Genomic DNA, 15,772 nt, shown 5'->3' with positions numbered 1-15,772 from the left:
CTCTTCAACCATTGGACACATCTTCTCGCCCATGGCCTCCTTAACAAGCCGGCGAACCTCCGCCAGGACCAGCGGCAGCAATGGCGGCACTGTTGAGAGCAACAGGGCCTGCGGCGGCGGCAGTAGCTACTGCTGCTGCTGTAGGGGAGGCATCAGTGGCAGCAACTGCTTCAATAGCCCTTGCAATTGCTGTTCTACCATTGCCAATCGCTGCTCAGTGAGCGCCTGATGGTGGGATATGAAATTCTCACTCTAAAATAGAGGAGGAAACAGTAGGGTTTATGGTTTAGGGTTTAGGGTGGCAATGGTGCTGATGGTCATGGTGGTCGTGGTGACGACGGTGGCGATGGTCATGGTGGTTGTGGCAGTGGTGGCAATCGTGTGTCCTCACCCAGAATGCTCTCCTCAACCATGGACGGCTCCTCAACCATTGGACACATCTTCTCGCCCATGGCCTCCTTAACAAGCCAACAAACCTCCGCTAGGACTAGCGGTAGCAGTGGCGGCACCGTTGAGATCGGCAGGGCCGGCGGCAGCGGCAGCAGCTGTTGCTGCTGCTGCAGGCGAGGCATCAGCGGCAGCAACTGCTTCAACAGCTCTTGCAATCGTTGTTCTACCATTGCCAATCGTTGCTCAGTGAGCGCTTGATGGTGGGATATGAGATTCTCACTATGAAATAGAGGAGGAAATAGTAGGGTTTAGGGTGGCAATGGTGCTGATGGTCATGGTGGTCATGGTGACGACGGTGGCGACCGTCATGGTGGCTGTGGTAGTGGTGGCAATCGTGTGTCCTCACGCAGCATGCTCTCCTCAGCCTTAGACGGCTCCTCAACCATTGGACACATCTTCTTGCCCATGGCCTCCTTAACAAGCTAGCGAACCTCCGCCAGGACCAGCGGCAGCAGTGGCGGCACCGTTGAGAGTGGCAGGGCTGGGGACAGAAGAGGCGGCGGCGGCAGCTGCTGCTACTGTTGCTGCAGGGGTGGCATTAGCGGCGGCAATTGCTTCAACAGCTCTTGCAATCGCTGCTCACTTAGTGCCTGACGGTGGGATATGAAAGTGTCACTCCCATGGGAGCTTCCATCTCCCATGCAGGTTTAGGGTTTAGGGTTTAAGGTTTGGTTTCTAGGGTTTAGGGCTTGGGGAGACTACCCATGAGGCTTGCGTAGACCAACAGTGTTCCGAGGATGGTGGCAATGGTGCTAATGGTCTTGGTGGTCTTGGTGATGACGGTGGCGATGGTGGTGGTGGTTGTGGTAGTGGTGGCAATCGTGTCTCCTCACCCAACATGCTCTCCTCAGCCATGGACAGCTCCTCAACCATTAGACACATCTTCTCGCCCATGGCCTCCTCAACAAGCTGGCAAACCTTCGCCAGAACCAGCAGCAGCAGTGGCGGCACCGTTGAGAGCAGCAGGGCTGGGGACGGAGGAGGCGGTGGCGGCGGCTGCTGCTGCTACTGCTGTAGGGGTGGCATCACCGGCGGCAACTGCCTCAACAACTCTTGCAATTGCTATTCTACCATTGCCAATCGCTGCTCAGTGAGCACCTGAGGGTGGGATATGAAATCCTCACTCTGAAATAGAGGAGGAAATTGTAGCAATAGGAGAATAAAAAGATTCATGATCTCTCACCGCTTTGCTAGATCCACCCAAGCGCCCTAATTAATAAAAACTTAGCTAGACTCCCCTTTACAATGCTTTTGCCTCTGCTCCAGCTGGTGGAATGCCCGGGTGCTGCAAGGAGTTCATGGTGTTCCAGCTGCTCTCCAGTATCCAAGACATGATCACTTGCCTCAACTCGAGCCCCGGCGGCAATTGGATCATCTGCAGCTGCAAGGACTTGGTGAGGGTTTTCATAGGCCAAGCGAGCTCTCTGTGCACCACAACATTATCAATGGCATCTTCTTCTTCACCGAAAGCACTGAGAGCGGGTCTACACCTAGGATGGCGTGCTGTGTCATTGGGGGCTCAAAAGCTTCCATCTCCCATGCAAGTTTAGGGTTTAGGGTTTAGGGTTTGGTGTTTAGGGATTAGGGCTTGGGGAGAGTACCCATGAGGCTTGCATAGAGCCATAGTGTTCCAAGGATGGTGGCAATGGTGTTGATGGTCTGGTCGCGAACCCAGGTTTGCAAACCTGATATGAAGGCATGGAACGCATCTATATCCCCCATGTCCGTGACAAGTATCCTCTTTGCCATGAACCCATTCACATATTCCTGGATGGTTCCAGTCTGCTTCAGCCTACTCAGCTCATCTCTCAGATGTAGAGTGGGATTCGGAGGAACATATGTTGCGCGGATCCTCACCTTCATTATGTCCCAAGTGGCCACCGATCCTTCATTGGCCTTCGTCATTCTCCACCAAGACTTGGCATTATCTGCCAAGTATGGTTTTGCACATGGGACCTTCTTCGAGCTCGGTAATTGCAACGCTCGGAAGTAGTCCTCCATATCGTAAAACCAATCCTCCACCACCTTATAGTCATTCACTCCCTTGAAGACCGGTGGGGGCTTTGGTTTGTACTTGGGAATTGCCTGAGGGACTGATTATACTTTGGTCTGTTTGGCCTTGTTTGCTTCTGCCTCAGTCCCTGCCGAAGGGTCCGCACCTTCTGTGCTGCTAGCATCTGCAGTCTTTCTCTTTTTCTTCCGCTTCTCATCACGCTTTAACTTGCGTATAAGAGTCTCCAGCAGGGCATTGGTCTGTGCCAACTGTCCTTCTAGCATGTCCAATCGAGCCTTGGACGACCGAACCTCACCACCAGACTCCTGTTTGGAAGTTTCCTCACTAGAGTCCTCCTTATGCAAGGATTCCTCATCCATAGCCTCTCATTCAACCGAAGGCTCCAGCTCTGGAGGAGGTTCCGTCTTCACCTTGGTTCGCTTCTGCCCTGCCTTTGCCATCTCCCAACAATCTGCCTCTATCCTTCGCTAGAACTGAGGAAAAGGCTCCGATACCAAACTGTAAGCCACAAATTTTTCCTTTCCAATTTGCTAGCTTACCTCGTCTATCCGTCCAACACTGCCTTGGCTTTTGCTAAGTTCCCTTACCAAGGTTCCCGTCTATGGTACCAGCTCCTACTTGGTCCTACTTGGTTTCAGCTACTCACTGCACAAGCAACGGAGTGTTAGCCATCCATCCACGGATTCCCAAATCTCTCCCAATCCCCCTCCCCGGGTTAGACTGGACTTAAGGTTCGACTACACTCCCCACAAGCACAAGCAACCAAGCACACCAAGCTTCTAGGTTCCTAACATCCCTTGGTACCACAAGATTTGATCATGGGACCCTCTAAATCCCAAGTCTCGGGTGCAACGCATGCTTCGGGATGCTGGGGCGAAACACCGTGGCCTAACGGCCTGGTATGGGTACCTCAACCCCCCCACTTCCATCCCAAAGGGAAGGTCCAAGCCCCTAGAAAGGGCGAGGACCAATGAGCCGCATGGTACTCAAGTGGGGCACCACTCCATATGAGCCAGGAGCACCGCAGTTAGTTTCCCTTTCGGGAGTGGGAGCTGCTCTTGAGCACTTCCTTGGATGGCCCCTTCGGCACCAACCAAGTCCATGCTCACTCCCACCCAAGGCCCCTCAGTCCCAATCCCAACCTCAAGTCAGTTTGGAAGCCCCACTAGAGAGTTCCTTCAAAATTGGTTCCTGGACCTCACTATCCCTACTATACTTTTGGAACCCCTTGTAGCCCCCCCCCCCCCCCGCGCCCCCGAGAGACGCATGCTTTGGGCTTTCACCCCTTGACCCGTATTAGTACTCAGACTTAGTCTCTGGCTCGATCTCGGACTCGATCTCGGATCCAACTTCGGATTCAGTCTCGGACTCGATCTCAGACCCAACCTCGGACTCGACCTCGGACTCGGTCTCGAACCTGATTTCGGATCTCAGACTCCGTCTCGAACTCGGTCTTAGAGTCGGTTTTGGACTCGATCTTAGACTTGGTCCCATCCGATGAACTCTTTATCATTTTGGTCATGCTTTTGGGGCTCGTTTAGCCTACGACACCTCAGCGAGTTGGTTCCTTACACGCCACTGATGCCACCCTTGCAGCAACAGCAGCAGCAGCCGTTGCCACTGCCTCCTCCGTCCCCGGCCCTGCCGCTCTCAACGGTGCCGCCACTGCTGCCGCTAGTCCTGGTAGAGGTTTGCCGGCATGTTAAGGAGGCCATGGGCGAGAAGATATGTCCAATGGTTGAGGAGCCATCCATGGTTGAGGAGAGCATGCTGGGTGAAGAGACACGATTGCCACCACTGCCACAACCACCACAACCGTCCCCACCGTCATCACCATGACCACCATGACCATCGGCACCATTGCCACCATCCTCACCACCACCACCACCACCGCAAGGGATGGGGACCATCACCAGTATGATCAATGGATTGGTATCATCATTGTTATTCCTACTGTGTCCAACACACTATGAATGTCTATCATACTCCAAAAGATGAAAGTATGTAATCAGGTGTGTGTGTCTGTATGTGAGATTGTGTAACTTAGAGTGCAGATTACTGCTACTATAACCATTGATCAGGCACCCTAGCCTTGATCCAGCTACACTCTTCTATTTTGTTAATCTTCATCTAATCACCGTGGCTCTTGTGCCTTTGTTTAGACTATAAGCTCTTGTGGATGCTCAAAACTTTTGCCAGGCCAACGCTCCCAATAGCGTAGTTCAGGGTGGTCATGCCACTTTGCACAAGGCTCTGGTGGATCGCTCCAGAGCTTTGACCTAAGCGCAAGCGTCGAGAATGATCCCGAGAAAGAGATAGAATGTCAGCCTCGCAGCACTGGTAACTAGAGCAAGCCAAGATTGTGATGCGAGCAAGCTTCCACCATGCTCACCACACAATCCTTGAGATGGTAGAACACGCTGTGATCGCCATGATGATGGTCACCTCCCTTGGCCTCAGCCTTGAACAAAAGAAGTGCCGCCCCCTGATGCCATGTGGACTTTGGAACAACACTTTGGAACACTGTGGCCCTACGCGAGCCTCATGGGTACTCTCCCCAAACCCTAAACCCTAAATCTCAAACCCTAAACCCTAAACTCTAAACCCTAAACCTACACGAGAGATGGAAGCTTTTGAGCCCCCAGTGACACAGCACGCCATCCTAGGTGCAGACCCACTCTCAGTGCTCTTGGTGAAGAAGAAGACGCCATTGACAACATTGCGGTGCACAGAGAGCTCGTCTGGCCTGTGAAAACCCTCACCAAGTCCTTGCAGCCGTAGATGATCCAATTGCTGCCGGGGCTCTAGTTGAGGCAAGTTTGGATGAGACTCAATTTGGATGAGACTCCACTAGGTAGCATAACCTTCAGGCAGCAAGCCCAGTTTTTGCATTAGTCCCTATATGACACTAGGGAATGTACATACACGTTTCATCCAATCGAGGCAAGTGATCATGTCCTGGATGCTAGAGAGCAGCTGGAACGCCATGAACTCCTTGCAGCACTCAGGCATTCCACCAGTAGGAGCAGAGGCGAAAGCATTGCAAAGGGGAATCGAGCTAAAGTCTTATTAATTAGGGCTCTTGGGGTGGATCTAGCAAAGCGGTGAGAAATCATGAATCTTTTTATTCTCCTCCTACTACTGTTTCCTCCTCTATTTCAGAGTGAGGATTTCATATCCCACCGTCAAGCGCTCACTGAGTAATGATTGGTAATGGTAGAACAGCGATTGCAATAGCTGTTGAAGCAGTTGCCGCCGCTGATGCCACCCCTACAGCAGCAGCTGCCGCAGCCGCCTCCTCCATCCCCGGCCCTGCCGCTCTCAACAGTGCCACCACTGCTGCCGCTGGTCCTGGCGAAGGTTCGCCAGCTTGTTAAGGAGGCCATGGGCGAGAAGATGTGTCCAATGGTTGAGGAGCCGTCCATGGTTGAGGAGAGCATGCTGGGTGAAGAGACACGATTGCCACCACTACCACAACCACCACGACCGTCGCCACCATCGTCACTACAACCACCATGACCATCGGCACCAGTGCCACCATCCTCACCATCACCACCACCGCAAGGGATGGGGACCATCACCAATATGATCAGTGAATTAGTAACATTATTGTTGTTCCTACTGTGTCTAGCACAATAGGAACATCTATCATACTCCGAAAGATGAAAGTATGTAGTCAGGTGTGTGTGTGTGTGTGTGTGTGTGAGATTGTGTAACTTAGAGTGTAGATTGTTGCTACTACAACCATTGATCAAGCATCCTAGCCTTGATCCAGCTGCAATCTTCTGTTTTGTTAATCTTTATCTAATCACCGTGGCTTTTGTGCCTTTGTTGAGACTACCTTGCACCTCATTGGTCCTCACCCTTCCTAGGGGCTTGGGCCTTCCCTTCGGGATGGAAGTGAGGGGGGTAGAGGTACCCATACCGGGCCGTTAGGCCATGGTGTTTCGCCCCGACGTCCTGAAGCAAATGCTGCACCCAAGGCTTGGGATTTAGAGGGTCCCATGATCAAGTCTTGTTGTATCAAGGGGTGTTAGGAACCTAGAGGCTTGGTGTGCTTGGCTGCTTGTGCCTGCGGGGAGTGTAGCCGAACCTTAAGTCCAGTCTAACCCAGGGAGGGGGATTGGGAGAGATTTGGGAATCCGTAGATGGATGGGTAACACTCCGTTGCTCATGCAGTGAGTAGCTGAAACCAAGTAGGACCAAGTAGGAGCTGGTACAATAGGCGAGAACCTTGGCAAGGGAACTTAGCACAAGCCAAGGCAGTGTTGGTCGGATAGACGAGGTAAGCTGGCAAATTGGAATGGAAAAATTTGTGGCTTACACTCTTTATTTTGGTTTTTTTTCTTTTGAAGCTGATATTAGTTTCCAAAACAAGCTGAAAGCTAAATTGAGTGAAAGAAGTTACAGCGGAAGAAGGTAAGTTTTTCTTTTCTCTTTTCTTCTTTTATAAAAAATTTTTCAGAGAGAAGTATCAGCTGTCATCATCGGAGAAGTATCAGTTGTTGTCACCATCGACGACTCCTTGTAAGCAACTAAATTTTCCATTCTACTCTAGTCACTTAACCACACCTCCAACCACTTGGAGGAGTCTCACTCACAACCTCCGTAAGTCCCATTTTGGACTTAGGGATTTGTTAGCCCCAAGAATGACATCCATGCCACTCAACCATTGCACTTGGTCCAAGTGCTCCACGTGTCCGATCCCATGACTGATACCCCAAGGTACCACTGACATATCAGCTTGTTACGCTAAGGCCATGCCCATTCACTTTAGTCACACCGGTAGTCTGACACCACATACATCACAGTCCCGTCTCTCAAAGACTGAGCCATCCATCCATGAGTGATCATCCTAGATCCATTCCTTAGCATCCTTAGGATGCCCACAAACATGGGGAATAGCCTTCCCCAATATCCCTTTTTTAGTCCCCACTAAGTCCCTTTTTGCTCATAGCTATGTTCGCTAACACTGCCACTAGATTGAGGCCCACAGGCCTGACCATTAAGTCCTACGGTCCTTTGGGACTTCCTTACCACCCAACTGTATCCTTGGTCACTACACCAAAGGACTACTCCTCTTCCTTTTCACAATCTAGGCTTTTGGGACAACATTTGGGAACACTGTGGCCTACGCGAGCCTCATGGGTACTCTCCCCGCCTTCCACCTTTGGGTGCTCTAGCCATGGGCTCAGAGCGAGGTTCTATTGAGCCACGCCAGGTGTCCAAGTAGGTAGTGCCACCCACACTTGGACTAGGAGCATTGACTATTCGATCTCCTGGGGGAATTAGAGTGGGCTCTTGAACACTTCACCAAGCTACCCCACTTATCGGTTCGTATTCACTCTAGTCTTGGATTTCTTAGTGGTCAGCTCATCACCCAACACTGGGTATGGCTTTGCTGGGCCAAACTAGCTCCATTGGGCTCCAACCCCCACACCCCACACTCTCCCTACTATACTTTTGGAACCCCCCACAGCCCCCCCCCCCCCTCCCCTTTGGGGGACGATTGCTTTGGGCTTTCACCCAACTGCCTGTATTAGTATTCGGACTCGGACTCAGATTTGAACTTGGACTTGGTCCCAGTCTCGGACTCGGACTCGGTCTCAGTCTCGGTCCTAGTTCCATCTCGGACTCCATCTCGGGTTCATCTCAGACTCTATCTCGGACTACATCTCAGACTCCATCTCAGGTCCATCTCGGACTTCATCTCGGGTCCATCTTGGGTCCATCTCGAACTCCATCTCGGACTCCATCTCGGACTCCATCTCAGACTCCATCTCGGGTCCATCTCGGACACTTCCACATGTTATATTCTGGTCCTCTTGTGTCCCTTTTCTAGAGACTTACTCGTTGCTCACTTCATGTTTGTTCCTCAAGCCCTTTATTGAGAGTTCCACTCCCACTCTTGACATTTCAAGTCAGAGCTTTTGGTCCAAACGTGTTACGCTCGTTTGGCTTTTGCTTCAGCCACTATCACGTGGCACCCTTCCGGCTCCCCTTTTGGGGCCTAGGGATTTTGTGTCTCAGAACTCCACCACTTATAGACAAAGTTTGATGTCCTTATTGAACGATAAAGTATTTCATAAAGTAATACTAACATGTATTACCCTTTCCATTCTTGGCAACTCACCAATATTTGTCAATGGTTTGATACTGAAGGTTCACCATGCCTTGCCCATCCTCTAAAGAGCATAATCTCTCCAACTTAGAGACTTATTCGACCACTTGTGGTGGTTCTCTCTGTTTATTGGTTTAGTCCTTGTTAAACCTGTTAGAGATACTGTCTTTATCTCAATCCATTACTCCTTCTCAAGTAGTCTTAATTTCTATCGATATAACCTTTGCACTTTGGAACTTTTATTTTTGATTTCTTGAAGTCAATTTCTTAGATGTCTCTGACACCTTGCATTACACATATTGTGCAACTCCACTTCCCTATCCTAAGAAGTTCTCTACTTGAGGGCACTATCATCCTCTTTTCTATTTCGTGCCACCTTGGGCACTAAGTTCCAATTATCATAATTTATGCTAAGGCTGTCCATGGCCTTATTATTTGGCTACCTTATCGCTCCCTACCTTAGAGCTTCCATTTTTGCCAAATCGGAGCAATTGAAATTCATCCTTGGGAACACATTGCCTTTCTCACAATTCGTTAGCACTCAACACATTAGTGTTCTTGGCCTAACTTTACCTTTTTGGATTCTTTCCCATGATTCCTATGGCTCTTTTCTTAGCCACTAGTTTTTTTGTTCCTATCCTTGATTGTTGCACTTACCAATATTTGATCGCTACCTCCATTCTCAAGGTATCCTTTCGGTTCCATAGCAAAAACTTTATTTTGCTAAGTTCAGAGGGTGTTCACCCCTAGTAAGTCTCTTTAGCATTTTTTGCTGTAGGCTCTATCCCTAGCCCAACTTTGTGACCCTCCCATGGGTTTCTTATAAAGATTACTTTCTTCGGACTCACTATGCCATCGCACTGCCACAGATCATTTCCCTTAGGTGTTCTTACTTGGTCACTTTGACCAAGCCACACCATCATTAATAGTTCAAATCAACACTTTGAACTAAGAACCTTATCCCTTAACCTCAGATTTCTAAATACTTATTTACCTAGGGGAACCTTCAAGGAACTCTGTTCCTTAACTTGCTAAAGCCTCTCCTTTCGCAAACTTTTCAATTGCCATATGGTCTAACATGGAATTTCCCATGTTTTATACTCTCTATGGCATCCCGATCGTTAGCAACAACATGCTTGAGCACTTGATTCTCCACTCCCAATTGGCATAACCACCATTAGTTATGCAATTCAATTCTTATGGTTTGGTTCTATCCCTTTACTACTTGTTTTTGGCCTCACACTTTTCCTTCAGTTATTTTCCTCCAAACTAGGAGGATTTCTTTGCACTTTCTATTATGCCGTAGCAAGTATTCTTAAGGATGAACCTACCCGATAGCATAGGGAGTGATTCCTCAATCCGGGTATGCTCAACTTATAATCCCATACATCGGGATTAATGTTGCTACTTATGGGCTTTTATATGCCTATCGCTAGCCTTGCCACAATTCCATTTTGGCTTTGTCCAATTCGAGTAGACAGTCTTCTCTTGTCTCCGCAACCTTGGACGTTTGGATAACACCTTCTATCCATCATTTGTTAAGGACTTAGTCCCTTATGCCTTATTTATTGCCCTCACGACACTAAACACCACCTCCTGGTGTTCTAGAGTGTTTGGGTGTCTCAATGATGCCCTCCTTGACAATAAGCATTTCCTTTTATGACACTGACTCATTATATTGCAACATAAGCAATTTAAACCCTGTAAGGGTATATTTAACTTCTTTATGCCATTAAGAAGTCTTAGGTAGTTACCTTCTACTCGTTTAACCAATTATCTTGCACCTTTTGCTTAGTTGCCCTATAGTTGTCAAGTCCTACAACTCATTGTTTAGTGCTTTCACACCTCCATCATTATCTGGGTCACCACATTCTAACTGCATGCCTTCTAGCTTAGGCAATGCCATTCCCATTTCCATTAGGATTCCTCTGGGAACGGGTTCTCATAAACCCACCAACTTGACCTCAAGGCAACATGCCTTGGCAGATTTGATGTCTCCACACCCTCGGCTCTACAAGTTTACCTTTACGACACTCCCCATTTGTGTTGGGGTCTTTGCCAAGACCAAAGCAGTCGCTTCTCATGCCAACTATCAGTTAGCACTGCACCATAATGTTCACACACAACTTTATGTCAAAGTTGCTTTCTTTTTGGGGAACACTTTTCTCACGACTTTAGTATGGCACATTCTGCCATTGATGAGATACCCTCTATTCTCATACTGGGATCCTATGATCCCCACCATCCTTTATGGGGTACAACACACCTCAGTCCAAATGCTTCCATCACTCCTTTAGGATTATTTTTTGACTCTATTTGAGTCATCCAGCTTTTTGGACTTTGTCATTCGACAACCCGTAAGGTCCTACCTTTGAAGTGTCAGCTCACTAAAATACAACTTCTTGTATTCAGATCCTACTCACAAGGATTATCTTTGCAAGTGTTACTTTGACACTTAATTTGTTCTCTTGGGGCAACCTTTTGCCCCTCAGGACCACTTGTCCATATGATGAGAATACCAACTCATCCTCTGAGTACACCCTCAACTCCTTGGGTTGTTCTAACATTTATTAGAGGTAGCCCCGGCTACCATTTCAAGGACTTATGTGGTATTTGACCTCCCACGGTCATCAATTCCGATCTCAAATTTATAAGCACCAGCCTCAACTATATGAGGGTAATCTTGTGACTCCTTTATTGTTTTGGAGTCTGCATCTTTCCCGTGATCCCAACTATAGTTGTTTACCACAACTACATTAGCCCGTTTATTGTGTCAAATGCTCATCTGGATCACATCCTCAGCTCTCTGAGGAAACCTTATACTGTTGCCAATATCCCAAAGTCGTTCCATTATTGACCCTTTTCTATCCACCACCCCACCTACAAGTTCACACATGAACTGTAGTGGAGAGTCATGTCTTCCTGACCTGCTACTCCTCAAGGATAGGCCCACCCCTAGGACCTTCCAATGCTAACACCAGCAGTGATATACTTGAGCACCAATAAAAGTTGGACTAAGGAACAACTCTAATACCAAGTTATAAGCACCTAAATTTTCCATTTTACTTTAGTCACTTAACCATAACTCCAACCACTTGGAGAAGTTTCACTCACAACCTCTGTAAGTCCCATTTTAGACATAGGGATTTGCTAGCCCCAAAAATGACATCCATACCACTTAACCATTACACTTGGTCTAAGTGCTTCACATGTCTGATCCTATGACTGACACCCCAAGGTACCTCTGACATATCAGCCTATTATGCTAAGGCCATGCCCATTCACCTTGGTCACACCGATGGTCTAACACCACCTACATCACAGTTCCGTCTCTCAAAGATTGGGCCATCTGTCCATGAGTGCTCATCCCTAATCCACTCCTTAGCATCCTTAGGATTCTCACAAACATGGGGAATAACCTTCCCCAATATCCTTTTTCCGGTCCCCACTAAGTCCCTTTTTACTCATGGCCGTGTTCGCTAACACTGCCACTGAATTGAGGCCCACAGGCCCGACCATTAAGTCCCACAGTCCTTTGAGACTTCCTCACCACCCAACTGTATCCTTGGTCACTACACCAGAAGACTACTCCTCTTCATTTCCACAGTCTGGGCCTTTGGGACAACATTTGGGAATACCATGGCCTACACGAGCCTCATGGGTACTCTCCCTGCCTTCCAGCTTTGGGTGCTCTAGCCATGAGCTTAGAGCGAGGTTCCGTTGAGTCATGACAGATGTCCAAGTAGGTAGTGCCACCCACACTTAGACTAGGAGCATTGACCATTCGATCTCCCGGGGGAATTAGAGCCGGCTCTTGAACATTTCACCAAGCTACCCCATTTGTCGGTCCGTATTCATTCTAGTCTTGGACTTTCTAGTAGTCAACTCATCACCCAACACTGGGTATGGCCTTCCTGGGCCAAACTGGCCTTTCCTAGCCAAACTAGCTCCACTAGGCTTCAACCCCCACACTCTCCCTACTATACTTTTGGAACCCCCCACAGCCCCCTGTAAGAGACTAAATTTTCCATTCTTACTTTAGTCACTTAACCACACCTCTGACCACTTGGAGGAGTCTCATTCACAACCTCCATAAGTCCAATCCAGGACTTGGGACTTGCTAGCCCCGAGAATGGCATCCATGCCACTTAACATTTGCACTGGGTCCAAGTGCACCACGTGTCCGATCCCATGACCGACACTCAAAGGTACCACCGACATAGCAGCCCGTTACGCTAAGGCCATGCCCAATCACCTTTGCCACACTGGTAGTCCAATACCATTTGCATCACTGTCTTGGCTCTCCAAGACTAGGCAAACCATCCGTGAGTGGTCATCTCAGATCCACTCCTTAGCATCCTTAGGATGCCCACCGACAAGGGGAATAGCCTTCCCCAATATCCCTCTGTCAGTTCCCACTAAGTCCCTTTCTGCCCCTGGCCGTGTTTGCCAACACTGCCACTGGATCGAGACCCACAGGCCCGACCACTAAGTCCCACGGTCCTCTGGGACTTCCTCACCACACGACTGTGTCCTTGGTCACTACCCCAGAGGACTGCTCCTCTTCCTTTCCACAGTCTGGGCCTTTGGGACAACATTTCGAAACACCGTGGCCTTACGCAAGCCACCTGGGTACTCTCCTCGCCTTCCGCCTTTAGGTGCTCTAGCCATGGGCTTAGAGCGAGGTTCCATTGAGCCACGACAGGTATCCAAGTAGGTAGTGCCACCCACACTTGGACTGGGAGCATCGGCCAGTCGATCTCCCGGGGGAACTAGAGCCGGCTCTTGAACACTTCACCAAGCTACCCCGCTTGTCGGTCTGTGTTCACTCTAGTCTTGGACTTCCCAGTGGGCAGCTCATCACCCAACACTGGGTCCGGCCTTCCTGGGCCAAACTGGCCTTTCCTGGCCAAACTGGCTCCACTGCAGTCCTCCCCCTACTATACTTTTGGAGCTCACCAAACCCCCCAGGGTCTGGGAGACGAACGCTTTGGGCTTTCACCCTCTCAGGCTCCGGACTCGGACTCGGACTCGGACTCGGACTCGGACTCGGATTCGGACTCGGACTCGGGCTCGGGCTCGGTCTCGGCCTCGGCCTCGGTCTCGGTCTCGGTCCCGATCTCGGTCTCGGTCTCAGTCTCGGTCCCGGTCTCGGTCTCGACTTCGGACTCCATCTCGGACTCCATCTCGGACTCCATCTCGGACTCCATCTCGGGTCCATCTCGGGTCCATCTCGGGTCCATCTCGGACTCCATCTCGGACTCCATTTCGGGTCCATCTCGGGTCCACCTCGGACTCCATCTCGGGTCCATCTCGGACTCCATCTCGGGTTCCATCTCGGGTCCATCTCGGACTCCATCTCGGACTCCATTTCGGGTCCATCTCGGGTCCACCTTGGACTCCATCTCGGACTCCATCTCGGACTCCATCTCGGACTCCATCTCGGGTCCATCTCGGACTCCACTTCGGACTCCAACTCGGGTCCATCTCGGACTCCACTTCGGACTCCAACTCGGGTCCATCTCGGACTCCACTTCGGACTCCAACTCGAGTCCATCTCGGACACTCCCACGTGTCATGTGTTTGTCCTTTTGGGTCCCTTTTTTAGAGCCTCGCCTTTTGCTCGCTTCGTGCTCGTTCCTCGAGCACTTCGTTGGGAGTTCCACTCCCGCTCTTGACTTTTCAAGTCGGAGCTTTTGGTCCAAACGTGTTACGCTCGTTTGGCTCTCGCTTCGGCCACTACCATGTGGCGCCCTTCCGGCTCCACTTTGGGGCCTAGGGATTTTGTGTCTCACAACTCCACCACCCATAGACGAAGTTCGATGTCCTCATCGAACGGTAAACCATTTTGTAAAGTAACACTCGCGTGTGTTACCATTTCCATCCTTGGCACCTAGCCAATATTTGTCAATGGTTTGACATTGAAGGCTCACCATGCCTTCTCCATATTCGTCAATGGTTTAACATTGAAGGCTCACCATGCCTTTTGCATAGGCCTCTATGGTTTGACACCAAAGGCTCATCATGCCTTGCCTATCCTCTAAGGAGGGTAGTCTCTCCAACTTAGAGATTGGTTGGACCACATGTAGTGGTTCTCTCCTTTTATTTGTTTAGTCCTCGCTAAACCTCTTAGAGGCCCTTCTCTAAGTCAATCCCACTACTCTTTCTCGAGTAGTCTCGATTTCCATCGATATAACCTTTGCACTTTGGAACTTTGAATTTTGACTTCTTGGAGTCAATTTCCTAGGTGTCTCCGACACCTTGCCTTGCACCTTTTTGTGCAACTCCACTTCCCATCCTAGGAAGTTCTCTACTCGAGGGCACCATCATCCTCTCTTCTATTTCGTGCCAAAGTTCCAGTTATCATACTTTGTGCTAGGGCTGTTCATGGCCCTATCATTTGGCTACCTTACTGCTCCCTCCCTTGGAGCTTCCACTTTCGCCAAATCGGAGCATTTCGGAATCCCTCCTTGGAAACACACTTCCTTTCTCGCAACTTGTTAGCGTCCAACACATTAGTGTTCCTCGCCTAACTTTGTCACTTGGATTCCTTCCAAGGGATTCCACGGCCCTATCTTGGCCACTCATCTTTTGCTCCTATCCATTGATTGTTGCACCAAGCAACATCGAATCTCTACCTCCCTCCTTGAGGTATTCTTGTGATTCCTTAGCAAAGGCTCTGCTTTGCCAAGACTAGGGTGTTCGCCCCTAGTAAGTCTCTTTAGCATCTTCTGCTGTGGGCTCTATCCACGGCCCAACTTTGTGACCCTCCCATGGGTCTCTTTAGAGACTACTTTCCTTGGACACACTATGCCATCGCAATGACATAGCTCGTTTCCCTAGGGTGCTTTTCCCACTTGGTCACCTTGACCAAGCCACACCATCATCAATAGTTCAAATCAACACTTTGAACTAGGAACCTTATTCCTTAACCCAAACAAGGACCTTGTCCTTATTTAGCCACAAGATCACCTAGTGATCTCACCTCGGCACCTTAACAGGTTTGCCAATAGGTACTAGGTCTTCCAGACCTTTAATTTGTTAACTACGACCCCGGGGGCATCCCCCACACTTGGCGGTGCGCCCAAGCCAGCCCTTCCAGCTAAGGGTCCATAGCAACTGAGATTAGGTGTCCCCATCTCACTCACCACGTCCTTGGTGCCACTCGCACCAAAGCGTTCAAGTTA

This window comes from Selaginella moellendorffii, unplaced genomic scaffold (assembly GCF_000143415.4).
Source record: "Selaginella moellendorffii unplaced genomic scaffold, v1.0 SELMOscaffold_82, whole genome shotgun sequence".
In the NCBI taxonomy this organism is placed as follows: domain Eukaryota; kingdom Viridiplantae; phylum Streptophyta; class Lycopodiopsida; order Selaginellales; family Selaginellaceae; genus Selaginella; species Selaginella moellendorffii.
The sequence above is the reverse complement of the archived record's forward strand: the minus strand, read 5'-3'. Positions refer to the sequence as shown.